At 42.7% G+C, this 15941-nt stretch overlaps 1 pseudogene; it reads left to right on the top strand.

The window, feature by feature from the left end:
• The first annotated feature begins 329 nt into the window (after nucleotides 1–329).
• On the top strand, nucleotides 330–13120 carry LOC119743372 (annotated as a pseudogene).
• The last annotated feature ends 2821 nt before the right edge of the window (nucleotides 13121–15941 follow it).

Below are 15941 nucleotides of genomic sequence, written 5' to 3'. Positions count from 1 at the left end.
ATATCAATATGACTTCGCGCTTCTTTTTCTGTCTTTTTTCCATTTTTTCCTTTTTTTTTTTTTTGCTTTTCCCATGCCCCCCCCCTTGCGACGCCCATGCCAACCAAAACTAAACCGCAGGAGATCCTTTAAGCCAATATAAAAAAGAGCACCATTGTTGACTCTAGCTTTCGTATCAAGGATCAACGAGTGTTTTATCGCGTCATGTTTGCAAGTTAGATGAGGGATAGCGTGAAGTTGAACAAAAGTGTAGTCACTGATAACAGAGATGTTGTAACTTACACAAGGTATAATAAACTGGTACCGACACAGGTCAACGTGCAGTTACAGTGGGCTGATCGACCTCAACTTGTCCGGTGAAGTTCGAATCGCGGGCTGGTTTCCAAACTTGGGCAGACGCTTTTTCTCAACTTCTTGCTTGTTTAGTATCGATTCCGATCATGCGATTCACGGGCTGGACGATGATTTGGCTCCTTCTGTGTCTGGCTTTTGCCGGCTGCACGTGGGCTCAGAGTAAGGTTGCGGTTCTTTTTTAAATACATGTACTTGAAATCCACCATTCAATCATTATCAAAATGCGAATTCCAATGAAAATAATATCTTTCAATTCATCTGAAAGGATCTGGCTTTAGGTTTTGGTGATTATCACAATGCTGGATTTGTTACCTTCATTATGGAATGTAATGTGGAAAATGATTAGGGCCCATATAATCTACATCCGGGTCTGGACATTAATTTTGTGCTCTTAAGAGAGGCACTTAACCAGGGTCCTTCGGATGGGACGTTATACCGTAGGTCCCGTGTGTTGTGTAATGCAATATGCGCGTAAAAGAACCCAGTAACACTCTTCGCTTAGAGAAGGGGTTTGCCCCGGTGTTTCTGGTCTCCTGATGAAACTCTACAGCAGAGTATTTAGGAGAAGAACCAACCAAGTACCAAGTACCAAGTACATCACGGTAGACCTCGTTCTAAAATAAAATACCGGCTTTAAAGCTGCTAGGGTAATAAATGGAGGGAGGGGGTGAGGCGCACTCCTCCCGAAATATATAGACGCCCACACTGAAAAATTGCTTGGGTTAATATTACCCAAGCAAAGGTGAAAACTGCAACTACCAAAAATGGGATTGTCCTTTACCCATGTTTGGGCTAGAATTTCTATTCAATTGCCCAAAACTTATGATCATACAAGACCAAATTAAATTTCTTCTGGTATGACCACAAGTTTTGGTTGAATTTAACACAAATTCTAACCCAAACAATAGGGTTTAGGACAACCCAAGTATGGGAAAAGGCAGTTTTCACCCTTGCTGGGGTAAAAATTTTTTAGTGGATCGAGTCTTTTGGGAGATCCATCTTCAACTAAAACACTTTCGATCTCAGGCTGTGCTCCGTGGTCATATAATGGGTCGATATGGCTGGCAGCCATAGGCGCCTTTACGTGCCAGCAGCCCGAGCACGTTGTAGCCGCGTCCTTCGCAACTCAGCATACCAGCTGCGAGTAAGGATGATAAGCCTCCCAAATTATTATTATAAATTATTATAATTATTATTATAAAACAGGGTTTGGCTTAATAATCAACTCTTCCGCTTGAATTTCCCGGAGTTGAAGGTTTATCGGCTACAAAATAAACTTGGCAACTCCCTTGGTGCAATAACCCGAACCGGCAGTGACCATAGTGGCCGGAACCTTGACTTTGGACCCGAAAGTCGCAATATTGTCACACGCCCTTGCTTGCATGGTTGTGCATATGCCTGCGATGCATGAGTAATGGAGTCCCACGCGTGATCACAATGTTGCTGGTTTCTGTACGTACTCAGTTGAATCAATAAATATAGACGCAGTATCATCGCACTAAATCTGATTTGTTTCAGTTCAACTGTTCAACTGAAATTAATTATTCATTGGTTATCTATTAGTTCTTAAGAATTATACTAAAATTTCGTCGACTGACAGGATGGTTAATGCGGGTCGATGTTCAACGGGCCCAATATCGCGTGCACTGTGCTCGTAAATTTACGGACTCCGTAAAGTGAAACATTATGTATTTTCGGGATAATTTTATAAGGGTCTGTTTATTATACGGAATGAAACAACTTTTCCGGAAATTTTGCTGCCAGCACGAAAATAGCGTTCCGTTTTCCTGCAGCAAAATTTCCGGGGAAAGTTTTTTTCATTCCGTAAAATAAACAGACCCTTAACATTGAGTTTGGACATATGTACACGGTTGTGGGTGAAATAACAAAACCTACTTAGATGTATCATATTATGTGTAGGTGTTTTGGCCGATGTGGTTGATTGTAATCACGCTAATTAGCATAATTAGTATTTGCATTTACGGAAAGTCCGTAAATTTACGCCGAAAATACGGAATATTTCACTTTACGAGGTCCGTAGAATTACGGGCACTTTTAACAGTGTGCGATATGCCAAAAGGGAAGATCAAGAAAGAAAATTTTAGTTGCTATTATGGAAACTACGCATTATGTGCCCAGTTTCAGGGCCCATTGTAAGGGTTTTGGGCCTTGGTTTTCATATCCCTCGTTCATATCAGAACTCTCTATACCATTTTGGGGTTCACATTAATGCTCGAGGGGGCACATTTATGTCCGAGGGGCACTTGGGTAAATCTAAGGGGAAATTGCCCCGCCCTCTCCCGGTTCCGCCGCCCCTGGTGGTAGTGTATACTTGTTTGCTTTATGGTATTAACTCTATGTGTAATAATCTTTCGAGAAGAATTGTGATTTTAAAGAGAACCAGTTAGTTGTAAAACTCGACGTTTCAACTAGTGTGTTCTGATCATCTTCAGGAGAGAGCTGCAGGGGTGGATGATGTTGTATTGTGGGCTGAAAGAACGCGTGGGATATGGGCGCGATTATGATCCTATGATTTTGTTGGTCGGATTTGTCTTTAGATGCTCAGTTCTGGAACATCCAGGCCCAGGACACGCTGCAGAAGGCCCTGACGAGGGAAGCCAGCCTGAACCGCAACGTGGCCAAGAACATCGTGTTCTTCCTCGGGGACGGCATGGGCGTCTCCACCGTGACGGCAGCCCGGATCATGAAGGGGCAACAGGCCGGCATGACCGGGGAGGAGACGGTCTTGTCCTGGGAGAAGTTCTCCAGCGTCGCCCTGTCAAAGGTTCGGTAACAAACCTTAGGCCTATCCGTTGTTGGAATAATTATCACCGCAGACAAAACAAACTGATACCTTCTTTCTAACTTGGACGCCGAGTGTCGCAGTTAACTATCTCGCCTTTCATCTCAATTATATGGATGTGTTTATGGAAGTGTAGATAGGACATGGTTAAAAATAAAACTAATTCGTTCGTACGAATTACTTATTTTTAACCATGTCCTATCGACAATTCCATAGAAAATGTCCACCGCGACCGATGTAAACAACCGGGTTTTTCCTCAAGAAACGGTAAGACATTAGGTTAGTTTCCATTCAACCATGAACTACACAATCCAAAACATAACATTTTTTTTTCGGTGATTTCAGGCCGTTATGCCCTTTTATGTGCAGGGTCTATAAAACATGTTATCGTTGTAGATCGCAACAAAGATCTTCCCGCTGAGCATTAAACAAAGGTCACCTGTTCAAGTGCAAAACTCACTCGGCATTTTGTTAACTTGAACAGGCTGACAACTCGTCACCTCTTTGTTTACTTTTTGTCATAATGCTGAAAAATAGTACCATTGTCGTGGACAAACAACAATTTAGATAAGATAAAGAGGTCAATTCGTGATTTCAAACAAACGGTACTGGGCTCAATTTCATAGCAGTGCTAAGCGCTAAAGGGTATAATAATAGATAAATTCCCAAGGAGATAAAATTCCTACAGACACAATACTTCCAAATTGTTTAAACATGCTCTGCATTTTCGCAGGTGTTTAGGCTGCACATAATGATTATCAATACAGCCGTCTTTCATTTTCCTTTCATGCCTTTTTTGTGTGTTTGATCAATGACTTTTGGAGAAATTCTCACCCAAAGAAGGCCATCCCTAAAACGAATGATATTTCCCAAACTGGAAAAAGTAGCCGTTTTGAAAAAGGATCCCTCCACAACATGGTTAAATAGCGACACTTTCGGATCCAAATGCATCCGAAATGCTCAAAAGTGGAAGCCCCAAGTCCAGGCCAAAGGTGCATTGCCATAATGTCTTCAATCTCCCAATTCTATGGTTCTTGGACCTCTCTAATAATATAGAGCAATTTGAATGTGTAGTTCATGAGCTCGGCGGACGGATTTTTGGCATATTTACTTGGTTGCACCCTAAAGCACACGATCTTCTGCTCACAACCTCCGTCTGTTCCAAGGACACCGTAATAATGATGTGCAAACCCGACCCGAAATCCGAAACCGACCCGACCCGAAACCGACTTCGGGTCGGGTCAGGTCAGTTTGTCCATCTTTTCAGTTGGATCGGGTCGGTTTCGGTTTTGCATTTACTTTTTGGGGTCGGGTCGGGTCGGTTTAGCCATCTTTTGAAAAAAAATAAATAAACCGAAATAAACCGGAAAAAACCGAAACAGTTGAGATATTCAGGGGATGCTATATTATTGACAATCACTGTGACCGCAGCCCATTGTGGTTTAGCCAACGTGCGCACTATCAAGTTCCCATGGTATTAATTTCTCCAGTCGGATGGGGACTGACAGTAAAATAGATAGATTGTAACAGTTTCCATGAGACTGCGTGGTAATACCAGGCGTTTTGCGTTTGTCAATAAGCGGAGTACTGAGTATGAGAGAGAGACGATGGTTTTGCAAAATAATTCACGCAACGTGGGTAAAGGCATAAAAAAATGTTCACTTTGTCCACGCCAGGTATTCGGGATTTTTCGGGTCGATTCGGGTTCGGGTCGGTTCGGCTCTGTTTTACCTTATTTTTTTGTCGGGTCGGGTCGGGTCGGTTTGATACAGTTAAGATTGGTTTCGGTTCGGATTCGGTTTATATCTTTAATGCTTCGGGTCGGTTTGACCTGGTCAACCCGACCGATGCACATCATTACAGCTACTTCTGTTGCCAAATATCAAGCTGAAACTATTATATGGACATACAAATAGAAATCTCACTGCGCGAGCAACCGTTAGCACGTCCACTCCGTTAAATAGTGCTTTAGGGTTAGTATTTTATTTCCTAGTATAGGAAGTTCAACGTTTTGTGCTAACGTAAACGTGGAGCAGCGCAAGGAAATCGGCCCTGGCCTTAAAGGGGCAGTGTCAAACAGCACGAAAGAAAACATCGATGGTGACAGAGAAACTGTTGACGACATTAGCAGCAACAGTGATGTGATCCTCATTCGTCCATGTGTGATCCACGTTACTTTCGTTATACCTTTACAGGTATAAACTCCGCACACAATGCTGGGGTTAATGACAATGTTTTGAATTGTTAATTCTTGATGACACCGACAACGACCCAGTCGAAAGATGACAGTGACAAGAATGGGTGATGAAGATGGCGGATGATGCTGGCAGTAAAGACCACAGTGACAAACGTGATTGACCTCTCCACATTCTTTGAGTCTTCCATCGTGACGTAACATAATCATTTTGTTTTTCTTTTGGCTTTAATACGGTAGACCTACAACACCAACCGTCAAGTGCCGGACTCAGCCGGCACAGCCACAGCGTACTTCTGCGGCGTCAAGACCAAGGAGGAGATGATCGGAGTGGACGACCAGGCCGTATTGGGAGACTGTCAGTCCAGCCTGAATGCTGCAGTGGACTCGGTCATGACAGATGCAGAAAAAGAAGGTGATGTACAACAAGGGCGGATCCAGAACACATTTTTTTGGGGGGGCTCAAACAAATGTTGGTCCCCCAAGAAAGTGGGTAAAAAAATTACGGCCCGCTTAAGGGCCCCGAAGAATTTTTGGATTCTAGATGCTCTGTGGTGCGATCTGAGGCAATTTCTGACCACTTTAACCTATGTTTTTTTGAGGAAAAGATGGTGGTGTATTCATTGTCTGCCTTTATTGCGATGTCACATAAAAAAAAAAATTGTTTCGTTTTTTTTGTGGGGGGGGGGGGGGGGGCATGGCCCCCTTTGCCCCCCCCCCTGGATCCGCCCTTGATTTTTTCACACATGGTTTGCGCGGGTACCCGGTTCAGCAAGTTGTGCTTGAATGTACAAACGTGCAGCAGTTTCCCGCAGGCAATTTTTTCATGAAACCAATACAGCCAAGGACTACACTGAACCAAAAAAAAAAAAGTCTCCCCTTCCAATACTTTTATGTCTAACTCAAAACCTACTGGGCACATCTTGCTTATATTGCGTGATTAGTGCAGACATTCCTTAGCAATCCAGCCATACTCTTTATTTGGCCCAAAACGGCAAAAATGTGTACGAATTTGTGCAATTTATGAATAATGATACCGAAAACAGTTGCGCTTTGTATACGTGCATGTTGCGGTTCACACTCACCTTGCTAGTGAACAAAAGTGCAACTTTTTTCGGAACCACTTGTTTAAATTGCATCATTTTGTACACATTATCACTGTTTTCGGCCAAACGAAGAGTATGGCTGGATTGCTAAGGAATTTCTCCACTGATCAGTTGTAATTTGAGCAAGATGTGCCCAGAAGTTGTTGAGTTAGACAAAAAAGTATAAAGGGAGACTTTCTTTTTTGGCCGGTATTTAACGGTTGATTAAGACCAGCTGGCTGGTCTTAATTAAACTCTTTTTTCAGTGTCACATGAAATTTTGACTCTTGTGAAATCCGGTGCCTTATACCATTTTATTGGTTGAACCTTCACAATCCTCACGTAGGCATGCGCAATACTACCAGTGAGTCAGTATTTCAAAGTCATAAATTCACACAACATAAAATTCACACTACACCGGCACAGCTGCGTTCGGTGCTACCGCGCGGTACGCGCAACGCGCGCGCCAATCTCCATAAAAGGAGTTGTTTACTAGTTACTCGCGAGAGGGAAAAAAACATAATATGACTAGAGGGTTGTTTCGAAAACATGAAGTAGGCCTAGAATTGTTGAACAAAATCGTTGGAAATGTATAATTGTTGATATCAGCATCCAGACTCCATCCGGTCTTAAACATAGTATATAAAACCGGTCAAGCATACATTTATTCGATTAGTATAAGATATGATTGAAAGAAAGAAAAGTCACATTTTAATTAAATAACAATGAACAACTAAGTGACTCGAAACCGTAGCATTTGGACCCCCGTTGTGTCCTAACGGGCCACAGACCACGCTTACCGCCTTTGGATCTAAACTATTTGAAGTTCAATCACATAATATTTTACTCACTCACGTGATATTTCTCAAGCAAGAGTATTAAGGCAAATGACTTGACTAGCCTGCAGAAGAAAACAATGCCCCCCCTCCCCGCTGCGGACTTAATGCAACTCATTGTGCCCTTCAATCTCTTTTCAAACGTGGAGGGTGTACATGTACCTCGTGAATGGAGTCCATATAATCCTAAACATTTTGTTGTTGGTCATTCTCTAGGCAAGGCGACGGGGTTCGTCACCACTGCCCGCGTGACGCACGCTACTCCGGCGTGTTTGTACGCACACTCTCCGGACCGGAACTGGGAGAACAACGCGGATGTCCCGGAGGCAGAGGCGGCGCTTGGGTGTACGGACATTGCACACCAACTGGTCACGCTGGGACAAAACATTAAAGTACGTATAACTATCCGTTCACACGTACCCCCTCACCGGCAAAGAAAGTACAGTTTGAGGTGACCGAACGACACCATCTTGCCTGACTGCAATATTTTGCCACGAAGCGCGGCCACTGCAGCGTGTAGGCGCGGCCTACATAGTAAAAATCCCCTGGTGTACGTGCGTCACACACAAGGAACGGTGCGCGCGCGTCAACTAGCGAAATATATGTGTCCCGTCCATGAGACGTCGTTGTTAGGTAAAAGGGTGCCCTCTTTTGTTGGCGCACGGATTCCATCCCTTTCTGTGGGAAATATTGTTGACACAATATGAGGGCGCTAATTATTATTGCGTCCACAAAAGTATTAATTGTGGTCCTGATCCAAGATAATGAAGTCTAGGTTGCAGACGGCATTCCCTAACGAGATTTGGTGTGACCATACTATCCACGACCCCTTTTAACTTTCTTTGTGTCACCGGCCCATGGCGCCGTCCGTGACTTCTGTGCCATCAAAACTCACCCTGCTGTTTCTCCGACAAAAACGTACACGAAAATCCAATATAGCCCATTGCACGCTGTCGTCCATTGGTATACGATTTTGGCCTCTATACCAAACAGAGTTTGTTTACATACACTTTTTTCAGGTCATTATGGGCGGTGGTCGACGGGAGATGCTACCGGACAATTTTACTGACTACGAGTACTCCGCCCTGACTGGCCAGCGCACAGACGGCAGGAATCTCGTAGGTAATGTTCAAGAGAAGGCAGGGGATTAGACAAACACACTCAACTGATTCCTAATTAAAGAGAAACGTCACTGTCTTGTATTACTTTTACAGAAACAGAGAGTTGGAAAAGGAAATGGTCTCCAGTTTTAGTCTGGCGAGAGACAAGGAAAAATGTTTGAAAAGTCGGGAGAAACGATACACAAGGATTCAATATTTTAGATAATGAACACAGCATTGTTCGGTTATATTAGGTACGATTGTTCCTTTATAATTCGATATGTGTTGCAACACAATATGACGAAATGCAAAATGTATAATTCACGTGATTGTAATAGCAGGAACACTCACTCACTCACACTCACTCACTCACACTCACTCGGTCGCCCACAGGCGGGCTCGAGTATGGCTTTTCCAAGTAATTCGGTCTTGCATGAGGGTGGCCAGTTTGTCTGTTGATTCTACACCGGTGTCTTTTTGCAGCACCCCGGTGTAAGACATTTTCGATCTTCCTCGTCTCCTGTGCCCGCGGGTTGGTTTCCAGAGAATGACTTTGCGTGCCTCCAACTCCGGGTGCAGGTAACAGTGGCCTGCTAACCACAGCCGACGGACTGCGAGTTTGCCTCCGGAGGTCGCCATATAGGTCGTCATTGGTTACGTGGTCCTCCCAGGATACATTGAGCGCCACTCGAAGAATCGGACGTCATCTTAATCAACTTAAGACTTCATTTTGTTTCTCCAGACTAAAATTGTCTTCATGCATTTGTCTGGTTTTGACAGATGAATGGTTGGCAAGTAAAGACGCTCAAACAAGTCACTTCGTGTGGAATCTGGATCAGTTCAATGAGGTGGACCCGGAGAACACGGAGTATCTGCTAGGTGAGTGTCTTCGGTGAACCATAGGTCATAGTTTGGCCTCCCCCATCCCCTTGAAGAGAGACTGGGCAAAAGGGGAACAGGCTTTGAAGAAACTCACCAGATCCGAACCACAGATCGCTTTTAATGATGCTAGGAATTGCAATCACCTGACTGCACTTGCGGTTTCAGCTATGGAATTGAAGTGAACCTCTTGATTTTGTAATGAATAGATCTTACGAGTTGTGCGATTTGATTAAGAAATTTAAAAAACTAATACCTGTTACGTGCAAATAACATTTTTTACATAATTAAATTTCATGAAATGTGTATTTTTTAATTGATAACAACCGACCTGTCCAAGTTTTTTTTTTTTTTTTTTTAATTATTAGGCGGATCACCATTATTTTGAGATTTGTAGAATTCACTTTAGTGAAGACACCCCCACACACTCTTAATTATACAAAATTGGGTCGTCTATGTATGACCGGGCTAGCTGTCTTCATAAACATGTCATCCAGATACAGCATGGACGACTAACTTAGTGGCTTCTGGGAAGAAATTAGGTAGCGATGAGTGGCGTTAAGTTTAAGATTCGTCCCTCATAATATTGTTCAGCAAGGACAAAGTTATGTCGCCTGCCTTTTCCCCACTTTTTTTCCCTTCTAATGTCACTGGGTAGCCCATTCAGTGAAATCCAATGGTCTCCCATGGGGCCCAGTAAAGAAAAGACAATGTGAGAATTAAGAGTTTTAGATGGAGGAAAACCAAAGAAGAATATTCAGGGGGAAACCCACAAAATCAGGTAGGGACTGAAAACCCATGTTGGCCAAGTTGGGATTCGAACCCGGGTCACAGCTGTGAAAGGTGAGGAAAGTACCGCTATGCCAACGTGACTACCCAGCTGATGGCAATACGTGGTCTTTTGGAACAAGTATTGACATTAGCCTTTTGAATTATGGTGAACACAAAAGGAGACGCTATTTTCTGCACTGTGTGCATGGGAAAACTCATTTCCTGAAATTGATCAATACCAAATAGCGCCCGTACTATTGTGTCCATCCTAACCTGAAAGGGCTCACGTCTCCTGCTTTATTTGTTGCTTTAGGTCTGTTCGAGTCCAGTCACATGCAGTACGAAGGTGAGCGCACCAACGAACCATCCATCGCTGAGATGACAGAGAAGGCCATTCGGATCCTACAGAAAGACACAGACGGGTTCTTCCTGATGGTCGAAGGTACGACCAACATTGAATGAAGAACCGTACTATTTTGTAGTAGGAGAAGGTAGCATCATCTGACACGAAAGGGCGCTGCTGAAGGCATACAAACGAAGGCGTATATGCAATTGTGTAAACGGGACTTTACACCACTAGGTGGCGTTGTCCATGTTAATCGCTTTCATTTGTTACACGATTTTCCTGATAATGACGGACGACCTTTTTTGCAACAAGAAGACTATAATTTCTTCGTTAAAAATTACAGTGTCGTTGCGCAAAAAGACTTGCTGATAATTATAAACGTCAAGTTTGGCACACACAAAAAGAAGACTCCCCCCTTACTAACGTCGAGTTTGCCGACAAGCACAACGCTTTGCTGACAATAACGACTGCCCCTGAATCACGGGAAAAAAACACCTGCTGGTTATTTTACCTTTCGTGTTTGCACCAATCTCAGCCGGTCGTATAGACCACGCCCACCACGATGGTTTCGCCGGCAACGCCCTCAACGATACCGTGGCCTTTGATGCAGCTGTTGCCAAGGCGGTGGAATTGACCAATGAGGAAGACACGCTAATCATCGTCACAGCTGATCACAGTCACGTGATGACTCTCGGTGGCTACCAAAGCCGTGGTAACCCTATTTTAGGTAAATACGGCTCTTGGCTTTCGATTTTCCTTTTTGCTTCTTTGTTTTTGAACAGTACATTTTGCAGTATGAAAGTCAATGGAAATTGCAGTGTACAGCCTGAATAAAAAAAACAAAAAAAATAAAAAAAAACACGACACCCAAATGTCGGGACCAAATTGTTTTAGTGAAGTTCTGCAGGTAGCACTTTTAAAATCTAGGATATGAAAGCCCAATTCATAAGCTTTCTTTTAGTGCAAGAATTATTCAAATAACTCGAGGAATTTTTTAACACAAACACCGTTTTAAACTTCTGTCCACGGATCGCAAGAAAGGTAAGTGTTCTTTCAGCAAAACGAATTAACAATATAGGGATGTATGTAAATTGACATGCATGAATGATAATTTCCTTATCATTCATTTTTTGTTCCTAAAAAATTCTGTTCCAAAATTCCACCCAAATGAGTACTGAAGCCCATCGCCATTTTGAAAAACACTATTGTAAAATAGAGCAATTTTAGGCCCAATTTCATCCTAATTTCACAGAAATACGAGTCCGCAGTCATGTTCATGGCTGTTAACCTTTTACACTTTTTTTTTTTTTTACAAACCGTCAAGTTCATGGCCCACAAAATGCTTTAATAGCAAAACAATTGAGGGCGTGCCAATTGAAATTTGGCCGTCATAGGCAATTTCGGGTCTATTTACTGGCCTGCACCCTTTGGGTTAGTACGATTTTCTTCTATAGTAGGGACAACTTTTCTGATAACTGTTAAGAAGCGCCTAAACTATTATTAGCCCCAAATCTTTAGAGCTCGATTTTGCTTGTTTCAGGTTTAGTCGATTTGAGCAGCGCGGAAGACGATCTTCCCTTTCACTTCGATTGGTTACACAAAATGGACCTGGTGGCATTGCTGAACAAGTCAGCTACAAGTTGTTCGGCCGAAGACGCAACCTCACTGACAACGACACAGGTGATCAATTGCAGCTGCATTCGCCATTATTTTTTATTTCTGGGGGAAATTATATAATCCAAATTAAGGCTTACTAAATGCTTGTCAAAATAGTTACACCAAGTTAAGTGTTTAGTACTCCAACTCGTTCTCAAGTACTTTTATCGTAATCATACGCGAGTACTTCTTCTGTACTCGTGCTCAAAAGAAGAAAAAAAACCTGTATTCACATTCGCGATCGTACTAACAAAAATGTTCTGTTGAAATGTGGAACTTCGTTCAGAGACAGTGTCCCAATTTGTCTACATGTAGCATATTCGCACATACAAAATGGTGCAAAATCTTTTTAAAAAATCCTGGATTTGTAAAGAGGGTTAGTGGATAACAAATAATAAATGGGACCAAAGACCTAAAGGAATGACTGGAGATTGCATGACGAGTGTTATTTCACGAATCTAAGGAAACATTGGGGATTTTCTACCCATTTACATATTTTGTTTTGTTATACTTTTAAAATCTGGCACGAAAGGCTTCCGTACAATTCTGACTTGAGTTTTATAGGAATTTTAAATTCCGAGAGAATGCCGAACTCCTTAGCTTAACATTTGTCGATTTAGTCTTCTTATTTTGTTGTGACGTTGCTTTGTTCTCTCCTCCTCCCTAAGAAAATCCGAGGTTTACACAACCGGGCATCGTCCCGCGCGAATCCGAGACCCACGGCGGCGAGGATGTGGCCATCTACGCCAACGGACCCATGTCCCACCTCTTCCACGGAGTCCACGAGCAGAACTACATCGCGCACGTGGTGCGCTACGCCGCCTGCCTGGGCAACAGGCAACACTGCGACGAGTACGTGGCACCCTGTGGCAGCGGGGCCTCGTCGGTGCCATCAGGTGGCGTTACAATGATCACGGTCTTGCTTAACTTATGGCTGGCCCTTGTTTTGCCGAAATAGCTCGACTAGGGATGTTTTCCTGAGACCTAAATGTTTCACAATGTTTTTAATCGGTGAAAACTATTTTTCATTAACTCACACATACTGAAATTTGTAACCCTGTGGAGACATTTCTTTATTCTCGTGTAGTAAAGTTTTCGAGTTTGAAAGTGAAGTTTCAAAATGCTCTTATATTAACCAGACTTAATTTCCTGGGCTGAAATTCGGACTTAATATCCCTTTTCTAAAACTCTTCCATTTGCGACGGATCAACCCACCTTGGAAATTCCTAGTTTTTGAGTAAAATACATATATCTATTTCGTGAAAACCTTGGTATTCATCTATAGAAATTGCCCTGTGGATACGTATACAATCTTTTGTTCCTTATTGTGTGCACGTCTCCAGAGGGCACGGTGTATCAGGTCAATATGAGTGCTACATTCATCTGAAATTGTGTGTTGTGTGTAATTGGTTATTAAGCAGCTTTATCGAATTAACAAAGGAACCAAGTTATATAGGCCTAAGTAAAAAAGAAGAAGTGAAGTCTGGCACGAGCCATTGTGGCCCACTAGGCTGGTGTTTATCTCCGGTTTCAGTGGTACGAAATACATAACTGGCACTATGTCTGCTCCCCTGGAAGGGATGCTAGTCCATCGCAGGTTGCTCCCCAGCTAATGCCGGTACCCGTTTATACTCCTGGGTGGAGAGAGGACAAGTGCGGATGAAGTGGCTTGCCCAAGGACACAACATATGGCTAGCAGCTGGATTCGAACCCATGACCGTCAGATCATGAGTCAGAAAGGCCATACTACTAGCCCACACTCCCCCACCAAATGCAAGTTATAAGAACCACTCATATTATTAATTGTCGTATGAAACAAAAAAGAATCAGAAAATCATATAAAAAAAGACTTTAACCTGCAAAATCGCGTGAATTCTCGGCAAGATCTTATTTTCACGTATTTTTAGCGGTTAATTGACTAGAATTTGACGCCAGCGACAGAAAGTAAATGGTCAATACATTATTATTCCTTTTGAAACCTTTTGCAACCTTCCTATGCTCACAATGAATGGATGGTTAGCAGTTCTTTGTACTAGCAGTGCTTTACCATACTTTACCAATAAGATTATGCAATTATTTAATAACGGGTAATAATTTAAAAGCATTCTTATTCAACTAGTGCCTACATGACATAGTATCTTTGTAACGTTGTAAACTCATTTTCTTGTGCCAAATAGAAATAGTTATTTAAATGGACTCTTTTCAAGCCAAGCCAACGTGTTCAACAACCCAATGGATTTATGTTAACTTTGTATGCGGCTGATTAAATGAGTATTGTAGATAAAATGTTCCTTTATAATTGCAGATGTGGTCTAAACCTGTTTCTAGTTCGTTGGCTACAAAGGAAAGAACATTTTATTTATAAAATAGAACCAGTCGTCGCCTCTTGATGGCGCCTGGTAACTTTTTGGTTTTTCACCATAGTTGTGGACAAAAACTTTTCGTTTTTGTTCTTTCGGAGCGATTGTGATCGACACTTTCCCCCATGCATGAACACAATCTACCTATAAGTTGTTCGTTGTAGACTAACGCCAACCTCGTCCCCAGGGTGTCGAGCAGTACGCGCCCACCACTACCTCCTCTCTTACCCGGGTATTGGATCATTTGCACGTATGCAAATGAGGAATAGTCTGGTGCCTGCATGTGCGTTACTTTGGCGTTTGTTTTTGTATGCGGTGTCTAGGGTAAAAACAACATCAACTCGCCGCGCCGTGAGTTACGAAAACACGATTGTTTTTTAAGTTAAAATGTTATAATCTTATCCTGCCAATATGCAGTATCACATTTCATATTAATATGAGTAAATTGGCAAGGAAAGGAGTATTTTTGACAAGGCGTGGACGTTATAATTACAATGATCGTGAAAACACGTACAGCACGTTGGAAATAACAACACCAAGTACACGATATAAATCCATTACTAGCCGATTGCGGTATCGAATCAGGATACAGGAAGAAAGTTTCCTATCCAGGGCTTATTATTGGAACCGAGGTTGGGAATAAAGTAAGTAGGGGACGAGGTTGTGATATGCTACACCGTGTAAAGTACGCATGGTTGAATTGAGATGACGTCACACTAACGAACCGGATACAGGGGGGTATCAAAGGTGGTTATTAAGCCCTCTCTTGTTCTTGCAAGGAGCTTTTACAAAAAAAGGGGCCCAGTATTGACTTTGGGTTTCCTATCAAGGCCCAACTAGTGTTTTTATCGCCTCGTGTTTGCCAGATGAGAGATAGATTGATATTGATAAAGTATCAGCCGCTTATAACATTAACAGAGGTGTTGTAACTCAGACAGGGTATAACAAACTGGTACCGGTGCAGGTCAACGTTCAGTTACAGTGGGCTGATCGACCTCAACTTGTCCGGTGAAGCTTCACCAACGTCTTTAAGTTCGGATCACTGGATTATACCGATTTTGGGGAGACACCTTTTTTTTCTCAACTTTGTGCTTGTTTAGAATCGATTCCGATTAAGCGATACACGGGTCGGACGATGATTTGGCTGCTTCTGTGTCTGGGTTTTGCCGGCTGCACGTTGGCTCAGAGTAAGTCTGCGTTTCTATCAACTTAACATACTTAGTCCGTCATTCATCGATTCTCTAAAAACGAAACCTTCCTTCCTCTGAAATGACCTTATTTCCAGTTGCGATTTGGTATGATTTATTGAAAGGTTCGGCTTGTTAATTCCAAAAGCTTTATCGGCAGTGTAGGCGATACAGGGTGCCCCCTCCCCCCCCCCCCCAAAAAAAAAACAACAACCGTAACCGCATACTTCCTCTACCTTGAGACTCAAATCAGCTTTACCAATTGATGGAGAAACCTATAAGAAGAATTATGATACCAAGAGTTCTCGATTCGGTCTGGTAGTTTTTGCTGCAAAGCCTAGTTTATGAAGGATACTTCTATTAGATAACA

The sequence above is a fragment of the Patiria miniata genome, unplaced genomic scaffold, assembly GCF_015706575.1.
Source record: "Patiria miniata isolate m_02_andy unplaced genomic scaffold, ASM1570657v1 HiC_scaffold_6, whole genome shotgun sequence".
NCBI lineage: Eukaryota > Metazoa > Echinodermata > Asteroidea > Valvatida > Asterinidae > Patiria > Patiria miniata.
The sequence above is the reverse complement of the archived record's forward strand: the minus strand, read 5'-3'. Positions and strand labels throughout refer to the sequence as shown.